This window comes from Cajanus cajan, chromosome 3, assembly GCF_000230855.2.
Source record: "Cajanus cajan strain Asha chromosome 3, NIPB_CcT2T_4, whole genome shotgun sequence".
Lineage (NCBI taxonomy): Eukaryota > Viridiplantae > Streptophyta > Magnoliopsida > Fabales > Fabaceae > Cajanus > Cajanus cajan.
The window spans coordinates 3,619,305-3,630,509 of NC_138519.1; the positions used below are offsets into that span (position 1 = coordinate 3,619,305).

General features: G+C 32.4%; 2 long non-coding RNA genes across 2 annotated transcripts; both read left to right on the top strand.

Annotated features, from left to right (window-relative positions):
- The first annotated feature begins 2,626 nt into the window (after positions 1–2,626).
- LOC145955447 (uncharacterized) lies at positions 2,627–4,228 on the top strand. The gene is made up of 2 exons (XR_014432076.1): positions 2,627–2,977; positions 3,911–4,228. It is a non-coding gene; the product is annotated as an uncharacterized LOC145955447 (long non-coding RNA).
- A 3,832-nt stretch (positions 4,229–8,060) lies between these two features.
- Positions 8,061–9,719, top strand: LOC145955448 (uncharacterized). Its single transcript, XR_014432077.1, has 2 exons — positions 8,061–8,468; positions 9,402–9,719. It is a non-coding gene; the product is annotated as an uncharacterized LOC145955448 (long non-coding RNA).
- Positions 9,720–11,205: the final 1,486 nt, after the last annotated feature.

Sequence of the window (11,205 nt, forward strand, 5' to 3'; positions counted from 1 at the left end):
GCCAAATAAGGCTGATCTTCTTTTTTCAACTGAATCAAAATAATTTTATTTTAGACTAATTTGACTAAAAACCACCTCCTCGGAAAAAAAAAAATCACGTAATGATTTAGTGCCATTTTTATTTATTTATTTATTTATAAAGATCATGAGCATATCTCACTAGAAACAATCATATTCAAATTCAATAAAGTTATTATGGACAGTAAAAAAAATCTTTTATAAAATATTTACCGTAATTGCATAATGGAAGCAATCTTGTGTGGGTCATTTAGATTCATGAACGATAAGTTCTCTCCAATTATTTAATGGAGTTGCATAATAATACTAAAAATTTAAAATCTTTAATTAAGTTAGAACAATTTTATCCTAATTAATCTTTGTGGTCTACAGTAGTTTAGTGATTTGACAAATATATAAAATTTTAATATGTCTTATTATAGCACACATTTTAAATAAAACTTATAATTAAACTTCTTTTAAATATATTTAACGTTTGAAATTATGATTATGTAAAAATTATTTTTATTTGCCTTTGAAATAGAGGGATCCTTAACATTATGAAAAAGGTTTCTTTCGTGGACCAAACAAGTTAGAAAACCATCTCTTCCTTCTTCTTTTTTTTGTTACCCTCCAAAGTCCAAAACCAAATGAATTGTTAGGAAACATTTTCAGTCTATTTATCTTTCCCCTTTTGCTGCTTTAATTATTTAAAGTGCAATTCTAATTATATTGTCTGATCACCTCTCTCTATGTATATTTATAGGTTAATTTAATAAAATGATTAACCATTCTTTTTAAGAAAACATTAGGTTTCTTCATTTAGTTGCTATATAACTATATATGTTCTAATTATTAATGTAATGATCGCATATTATACAGCTAGCAAGGATTATAGTTGTATTGTCATAAATGGAGTGGTAGCTCGTCCTTTTAAAGATTGGGTGATGCAACAATTTTTCACTTTTAAAGTTAACTTAATTTGTTGTTTTTAGAATGGAGTTCCTAATGAATAACAAGTAGGATTTCATAGTCAAAGAAATACTCATATTTATTGAGAAAACTTTTTCTATACCAAAAGACACCACTTATTCCTCTCAACAGATAGATGTTGAGGGTAGCCTCATCAGCCAACATAATCTCTGCTCTTTCAATTCCTACCTCATCTTTTTTCTTTATATAATCTTTCACACCATATATTCAAATTGTACGAGAAAAGGAAAATAATGGTAAAAAAATATCATGGTCTATAATGTGACACCATAATTTATACCTGTCCTAGCACACGGTTCCATGATCAATTTTTCTCAATATTAATAATATTTAATTAATAAAAATCATATTTTATGAACGTACATTAATAATTGATTGTCAACTTTAAGGTAATGTATAAATCATATACATGAATCAAAACATATTATCTCAATGTTTTAGTTTATATTTTTGAATTTTCAGATTGGACTTTTGTTAGAATTAGTTAGCTAATCAAAACGTCATTTGGTATTAGAGTAAAAATTGCATCATTGCCATAATAACAATATTTTTTTTCTTCATAATTTGCAATACAACATTTTTTTCTACTAAAATTTTTTGTGTTAAAATAAATTGAAACAAAAATACTATTTATATGATATTTTAAAAATATTCTACTCAATCTTAAGGATGACAATGAGACAAAGCAGGTACCAACTTCATTATCCTTGTCTCTGTTCTCATCTTTTATATTCATCTTCATCTCCATATCCAACCACTAGTATAAAAGAAGTGTACTATGTCGGGCATTTTCAACTTTTTACGTCAGAAAACATACCGACGTAGAAGCGGGAGACGTAAATTTTACGTCAGATCCGCAAAATCGACATAAATTTACGTCGGACATTACGACATCCGACGTAAAAAAGTAAGAAAAAAAATAAAAATAAAAAACATAAAAATGCCAGCAGAACGGCCCGTTCTACTTGCAGAACAGGCCGTTCTGCTTCCAGAACAAGCCATTCAGCTTCGTATAACAACCCAAAAGAAAACGCCCACTACCTATACAAATAGAACAACCAAAAAATCAAATAAAACAGATAGCCAGAGTAGCAATGCGAAGTAGAAAAGTGCTAACGAAACCTTGATTCATACCTGAGGAGCAACAACAATGTGCAAATGAGTAACAAAGAGTTCATCCCTCTGCAAAAGACAAAAAAAAATGTTTCAGTAACAAAGGAGAGGGAGAGGGTTTAGAGAGAAAAAAATGAAAAGTGATGAAGAGTGAATGCGCACGGTGTGCCTCGCACTCTCTTATTCAAATTTGCGTCCTTTTTTACGTCGGACCTAGTAGGGTCCAACGTAAAAAGTCCAATCTACGTCGGACACAACACACCTCCGACGTAGATTGTGTAACATCCCAAATTTTATTCAATGAAAAGAAATATTTTTTTTATGTATTTATTATGTGAATAAGTATTTTATTTATGTATTTTACTATTTACGTATACGTATTTTTACTATTTATGTATACGTATTTTTACTATTTATGTATACGTATTTTACTATTTATGTATACGTATTTTACTATTTACGTATACGTGTGTATGAATAGTATTTTACTATGCAATTGCACAGTGAAGGGACGGCTGAAACGTGGGCTGCGGATTCTTTACGTTTCAAAATTTTAATTAATTTGAATATAATAATGAATAGTGCATAGTGCATAGTAATTTATAATATTATTTTAATGAATAGTGCATAGTGCATAGTAACTTCAAAAATTCTATAAATAGGGGCCTAAGGTTTTGAAAATTTAGAATTCTAGAGAGAAGGAAATTCTGGAGAAATAGAGAGAGAAAGTAAGAGAGAGAGAAAGAGAAAGAAAAGGAGGTTCTGTTCTAGTGTCTTGTTTAAGGAGAAAGAGGAAGAGATTCTGCCCTAATTCCGATTCCTTTTAAGGAAAGATAGAGAGGAGGAGATTCTGCCCAAATTTCTGTAAACCCAGGTAAGGGGGGGAGTGGGAAACCTCGCTTGGGGGTGTGGGAATAATTGTTAAATAGTTTGTTTGTTGGATTGGCTCCCGATCCCTTGCCTGTTGTTTATTTCTTTGAATATGTATTATTGATGTGTTTTGTTTTATATCTTATTTATTTACATATTAGAATCTGTTATTTGAATGGAAGGCTAAGCCTCCTAAGTATTTATAAATTTGTCATCTATTATTTAAATGGAAGGCTGAGCCTCCTTATTATCTTATATTACCTTTTAATCTTCCTACTTTACTTAAAAGATCTTAATATATTATTATTGAAAAATATGATACCTAAGCAACCTCTGGACTGTTGGATTGTTGGACTGTTGGATTGTTGGACTGTTGGACTGTTGGACTGTTTGGACTGTTGGACTGTTTGGACTGTTGGACTATTGGACTATTAAATTGGATTATTGAAATAATTCTTAATTATGAAATATGAATATAATATGTGTAACATGCTAAAGGTTGAGTCTGTGAATGTATGACATGCATCATATGCACATATTACTCCAGGTGTGCCGCTGAGGCCGCATACCCACGACTAACAAGGTGTACCTTTGAGTCACCCACGATATGCTAACGAGGTGTATGAACACCAGTGATAGGTGTGCCTTCGGGACACCAGTGATGTAACATGCTAACGAGGTGTATGAACACGAGTGATAGGTGTACCTTTGGGTCACCAGTGATAAATTCTGAAACTTCCGTATGGCGCCACATGCATACAATAGTGAGTCAAGTCAAGAAAATCATTATACATAAGCATATATGTGAGATTGATTATATATGTGAATTATATTGCGTGTGTGTGTGTGCTATTTAACTTTTATTTCTATATCTGCAACTGAGTGAGAAGTTTCTCACTCCCTTGTCATTTTTGTGTATATTTAAATTATGATGCAGATAATTAGCATGATGCTGAGGATGTTGGTGGTGAAGCTTAGGCTTCTGTTTGGGTTTCGCTCTGATAGGATGTGACATCGGGATTAGCTAGACTTATTGTTAAATTATTATTATTTTTCTTTTGTAATTTTTATGTTATTTATGTTGAAAGTGTGTATTTTTGTCATATTATAATTTTTCTAAAAGATTATAAGTTAATTTCTAACTAGGAGGCCCTGCCACCTTTACTGGGATTAATCTATAATCTTTATTTTATTATTTCTTGACAATTTGATACTTATAGTTGAAAATTATGAATGTGCATCTTTTACCCAATGATACTTGAGATAATTATTTTATATTAGACTAAGAAAGAATTTATATATAGATGGTTTATATCTATTGTATTTATGTTGGGGTAGAGGGTGTCACATTTAGTGGTATCAGAGCCGGGACCCGGGCAGGTGTGCCAGCGAGGGCGCTGGGCTCCCCGAGGGGGGGTGGATTGTGAAGTCCCACATCGGCTAGTAAGGTGAACGAAGCATGCCATATATATGGGTGTGGATACCTTACTCTTGAGGACGCGTTTTGGGGTGGTGTTGGCCATTCCCGAGAACAAAGCCGTGAGGCCGTGGGCCAAAGCGGACAATATCCTCATGCGGGTTGCGCGGGCTGTCACATTTAGTGGTATCAGAGCAAGTCGATTTTATCAACCGTGTGTGTTATGTGCTTATCATGACTCTGTTGTGTACTCTGACTATGTCTTGTTTGTTGTGTATTATGATGATGATGTTCGTCCTGTGTTGATATTGTTGAGTTTGAGATTGTTAAGTTAGTTTGTAATCAGAGGAATGATAATCATGATAGTGTTAGCCAACTCGAATTATTAGAACCTTGGATGGGAGGTGATATATTGAGTGTACTAAGAGTTTATGATTGGTGAAGTTTCTGACATCTATAGTTGTAGCAGGTTGAATCTAAAGGTGGTTGTCTCTTTGGTGAGAGATCGAAATGATGGTAATTCCCTTAAGTGTTATTATTGGTATGTTAATTATTTATGGTTTAGGTAGCATGAGAGTTGTTTTGATTGAGAAAAGTAAGGAGAGACTTGAATGAGAAATTAAGTAGTGAATTTGGAAAAAGTTGAGGTATTTTGTGGCATTAGATATATTGATACATTATTGCTATTTGGTGTCGAAAATATTTTCATTATAGTTTGTTATGATAGTATGAGTATTATATCGACAAAATTTATATTTTGAGGTCTTTATGAAGAATATGGCTTTAGATATTATCTTTTCAATAGAACTAGGATAAGATGAAACAAAAATCTAGAACTTCAAGTTATGACTGCCTTGGTGATTAGAAATTTAGTAAGCACTGAATTTATTAGTGGTGATATTTGAATCTTTAGCTAAAGAGATGATCTCTTGGAAATCTTATGTCTTCATAAAGAGTTGTAGCTTATTCACTTAACTTTCGTTTAAGATAAGTTTGAAATCACTTGGATGAATACAACTCTGTGTGTCAGGCAGATATATGCTATCATGATATTTTGAGTTGTTAGGTATAAAAATAGATTTAAATATGATATTTTGAGGTTTTGTATTTGATAGGTCTATTAAAATGATATAATGCAGAGTAGTAAAAGTTGGTTCTTGTACATGCTATAGGATGTAAGCAATGATCAATTCATACATGCTTAGGAATGATATTTGTGAAAAAGGTATTCTAATATGATTTGATATACATGTATGTAGAAATAAGAATAGATGACTTTATGGATCAATCAGTGGAGGGTTGCGATAATAAAATGTTTTTGACCTTAGGATGTGAGATGATCATATTAGAGTATAGATTTAAACTAGATTGTCTAAGTATGAATTTGGATTGTATGAGGTGAGTATTTTAGACCATGAAATTTCTTGCGGAGGAAGATTTACCTAAGTTGTGCTTAAGTGAGAGATACTTGAGTCAATTAGTAAAATCAGGAGTCTTGTTTGATAGTTTATATGAAAATTCAGTGAGTAATTTTTTTTTTTTTTTTTTTTTTTTTAACAGCTGTTCATGGTTTAAACTGCTCTCACTATAAAAATTGCTTTTGCCTTCGTTTCTTTGGTTATAAAGATGTTTCAGTTCACTAGGTTGTTTCTTGCCTACCCTTGGAATCAACCGTAAGGATAATCTATATCAGGAATTCTTGAACCTATGTATATTTTTAACTACCCAAATCATTTCGTTGCTTATTTCTTTGAATTACTTACTATTACCTTTGACTGAATTGACTAGAAAGGAGTTACATTAGTATGGGATAACAATTGAGGAAGTAGTTTTCAAACTCTTAAGGAAAGATTGACTAGTGTTAATATTACTAGATTTTAGTAAGATTATTGTGATATATAAATATGTCTCTGAAAATAGGTTTAGGAAGAATATTGTGGCAAGAAGAAAAGATAGTAGCTTATGTTTCTAAGAAATTGAAAATTCATGAGAGAAATTACCTTACCCATAACCTTGTTAGCGACTTTGTCATTTATACTAAGATTTGGAGACACTAACTATATGATTCTATGGTTGAGGTATTTAGTGATCATAAGAACCTTAAATATCTTTTGACCAAAGGGGTTGAATACGAGATAAAAGAAATAGTTGAAATTTCTTAAGGAGTAAAATTTTGATCTTATTATTTGGCTTAAGCCATTGTGGTGATTGATGTTTTGAGAAAATCTTTATCTTTCATTATGATTAGAGAGATGAATCTTTTTGGCTCAAATTAGAAATTTAAGTTTGGATTATAAGATTACTTCTAGTATTGTGAGATTAAGTATGAATAACGAATGGATTGTTGAAGAAAATTATAGGAGCATAATTAGTTGATTTATTTTGGTAACAAGTTATAAGGCTATAGGTTAAGGTGATGGATATGATTATGACTTGGGTGAAGATGAAATGGTGAAACTAGAGAACTGATATGGATACCGAGTGTACATTATGCTTAGGTACCTGATCTTTAGAATTGATCATAGAAGAGTTTGAATTGGTTGTAGATAGAGTAGTAAAATTAGTGATCTGATATGTGTATCTAATGCTTAGGTGTTGATGTTGTGGCAAATATCTGGATTACAATGATAACCAAATTATTATTTTGATGATTTAAGGATTGAATTTGATTGCAGAATTTAAAAACTTATGCTTGATGTGTAAGATTACCCTAGTAGCATTGAATTATTTTTGTTGGAAGTAACTATCAGATTAATAGATGAGATTAGAGGAACTAGGAGTTAGATCCTTTATTAGTGACCCAAATAAGCAAGAGATTAGAAAGGACACAGTTGGATGTTTAGTTATAAAACTTGAAAGGACATAAGAGTACTCTTAACATTTATTTAGGAGTTACTAAAATGTATCAGAGTGGCGCAGGGGAAGCGTGATGGTCTAATATGGAAAGAGAAGTAGAGAACTTGAATCAAGATATGGAGAGTGAGTTTAAATTTGGAGTGGATGGAGTTTTGAGATTTAAGGATAAGTTGTGCATTCCTAGTGTGCTAGAATTTAATAAAGCAATCCTAGAAGAAGGTCATAAGAGTATCTTTAGTATCCATTCAGAAACTACTAAGATGTACCAAAATCTTAAGAAGATGTACCTAAGATGAAGAGAGGAGTAAAGCAATTGTATATTTATGGTTAGCATACTAGAAGTTTTTAAGAATCTTGTAGCACTTAGATGCTCCATTTTGGAAGTAAGATGGTGAATAGATAGACCCTAGTGGAAGATTTGTCTAAGACGCTTAAGAAATTGATTTTGTTTGTGTTTAAGTGGATAAATTCGTCAAGATCTTTCCCTAAGCAAATCCTTTGAGGAAATTGATAAAAGTTGTACATCAACAAGGTAGTGATGTTGCATAAGAATTAGAAGTAAGAATGCGAAGAGTTTACCATTGCAAAAATTTCGGGGACGAAATTTCTAAAAGGAGGGGAGAATTGTAACATCCCAAATTTTATTCAATGAAAAGAAATATTTTTTTTATGTATTTATTATGTGAATAAGTATTTTATTTATGTATTTTACTATTTACGTATACGTATTTTTACTATTTATGTATACGTATTTTTACTATTTATGTATACGTATTTTACTATTTATGTATACGTATTTTACTATTTACGTATACGTATGTATGAATAGTATTTTACTATGCAATTGCACAGTGAAGGGGCGGCTGAAACGTGGGCTGCGGATTCTTTACGTTTCAAAATTTTAATTAATTTGAATATAATAATGAATAGTGCATAGTGCATAGTAATTTATAATATTATTTTAATGAATAGTGCATAGTGCATAGTAACTTCAAAAATTCTATAAATAGGGGCCTAAGGTTTTGAAAATTTAGAATTCTAGAGAGAAGGAAATTCTGGAGAAATAGAGAGAGAAAGTAAGAGAGAGAGAAAGAGAAAGAAAAGGAGGTTCTGTTCTAGTGTCTTGTTTAAGGAGAAAGAGGAAGAGATTCTGCCCTAATTCCGATTCCTTTTAAGGAAAGATAGAGAGGAGGAGATTCTGCCCAAATTTCTGTAAACCCAGGTAAGGGGGGGAGTGGGAAACCTCGCTTGGGGGTGTGGGAATAATTGTTAAATAGTTTGTTTGTTGGATTGGCTCCCGATCCCTTGCCTGTTGTTTATTTCTTTGAATATGTATTATTGATGTGTTTTGTTTTATATCTTATTTATTTACATATTAGAATCTGTTATTTGAATGGAAGGCTAAGCCTCCTAAGTATTTATAAATTTGTCATCTATTATTTAAATGGAAGGCTGAGCCTCCTTATTATCTTATATTACCTTTTAATCTTCCTACTTTACTTAAAAGATCTTAATATATTATTATTGAAAAATATGATACCTAAGCAACCTCTGGACTGTTGGATTGTTGGACTGTTGGATTGTTGGACTGTTGGACTGTTGGACTGTTTGGACTGTTGGACTGTTTGGACTGTTGGACTATTGGACTATTAAATTGGATTATTGAAATAATTCTTAATTATGAAATATGAATATAATATGTGTAACATGCTAAAGGTTGAGTCTGTGAATGTATGACATGCATCATATGCACATATTACTCCAGGTGTGCCGCTGAGGCCGCATACCCACGACTAACAAGGTGTACCTTTGAGTCACCCACGATATGCTAACGAGGTGTATGAACACCAGTGATAGGTGTGCCTTCGGGACACCAGTGATGTAACATGCTAACGAGGTGTATGAACACGAGTGATAGGTGTACCTTTGGGTCACCAGTGATAAATTCTGAAACTTCCGTATGGCGCCACATGCATACAATAGTGAGTCAAGTCAAGAAAATCATTATACATAAGCATATATGTGAGATTGATTATATATGTGAATTATATTGCGTGTGTGTGTGTGCTATTTAACTTTTATTTCTATATCTGCAACTGAGTGAGAAGTTTCTCAATCCCTTGTCATTTTTGTGTATATTTAAATTATGATGCAGATAATTAGCATGATGCTGAGGATGTTGGTGGTGAAGCTTAGGCTTCTGTTTGGGTTTCGCTCTGATAGGATGTGACATCGGGATTAGCTAGACTTATTGTTAAATTATTATTATTTTTCTTTTGTAATTTTTATGTTATTTATGTTGAAAGTGTGTATTTTTGTCATATTATAATTTTTCTAAAAGATTATAAGTTAATTTCTAACTAGGAGGCCCTGCCACCTTTACTGGGATTAATCTATAATCTTTATTTTATTATTTCTTGACAATTTGATACTTATAGTTGAAAATTATGAATGTGCATCTTTTACCCAATGATACTTGAGATAATTATTTTATATTAGACTAAGAAAGAATTTATATATAGATGGTTTATATCTATTGTATTTATGTTGGGGTAGAGGGTGTCACATTTATTGGTATCAGAGCCGGGACCCGGGCAGGTGTGCCAGCGAGGGCGCTGGGCTCCCCGAGGGGGGGTGGATTGTGAAGTCCCACATCGGCTAGTAAGGTGAACGAAGCATGCCATATATATGGGTGTGGATACCTTACTCTTGAGGACGCGTTTTGGGGTGGTGTTGGCCATTCCCGAGAACAAAGCCGTGAGGCCGTGGGCCAAAGCGGACAATATCCTCATGCGGGTTGCGCGGGCTGTTACAGATTGGACTTTTTACGTCAGTCCCTACCAGGTCTGACGTAAAAAAGTTCGCAAAAATTACAAAAATTCCACTGCGTTTTTTTTTACGTCGGATTTAAGTATTTCTGACGTAAAAGGGGTGACGTAATATGCTAATTTTCCACTAGCGAACGAGTAATGGATTTGTGTTCTCATCCTTAATTGTACGGTCTTTCACTTATATATAATCTCTAGATCTCTTTCATTTTGGTATAATCTCTTTTAATATTCTCGTCTCCATCTCTTTTCCTATACCCTATACCTATTCCTGTCCCCATATTCAACGAGTATGAAATTTGCATCTCATCATCATCCTCATCAGGTATTAGATATTCCCATACTCGCTCAAAAATTATTTTTTTTACAATTTTTTTTAAAAATTAATATTTCAACATAAATTAGAAATTATAAAATTACATTAATTAAGTTTTATTTAACATAAATTTAAAATAGAGTAAGAATTACATAAATCTCAAGTAAATTCTAAAAAAAAATTAAGTTTCTAGAAATTTAAAGCGAGAACAGATATGGGTATTAGGTGAGTAAGTATGTAACCATCCTCGTCCTCGCACCCGATTTAATAAATTGGATATTACTTGTAACCATGTTCAATCAAATAAGGTATTTCTTATCAAATTCGAGACAGGTTCAGACATTACTCGCAAGTACTGGTTTACTTGTCATCCCTACTTAGCATGCATAACTAAGCTTGTATGGAATTAGTCTTATGTTTACCCTCCAAATACTGCACCATTTTTGTACTTAGTTAGGGATTTTGGCTCCTCGACCTTGTACTTTACTCAATTGATTGCTTTTAAATCAATATAGCTCATTCTTGCCCCTATATAGTATCAACTAAGGACCTTGAGGAGATTCGATACTTCGCTTCAAGAGACAACTATATTCAGGAAGGATTTTTCAACAAATAGGCTCTTAAAGCACCACAACATCATATTCTCATAGTGAGATATTCATCTTTTAAAATAATACCTCTCCTCTAGTCTTAAGTAAACAACATAGCAAAACTACATGCACTACGCATTCACAACAACAACTTCATTTAGCAACATACATTAATTTTATCATCATGCAACTCTAGTATTAATCAATTTTCAACTTACATAACCC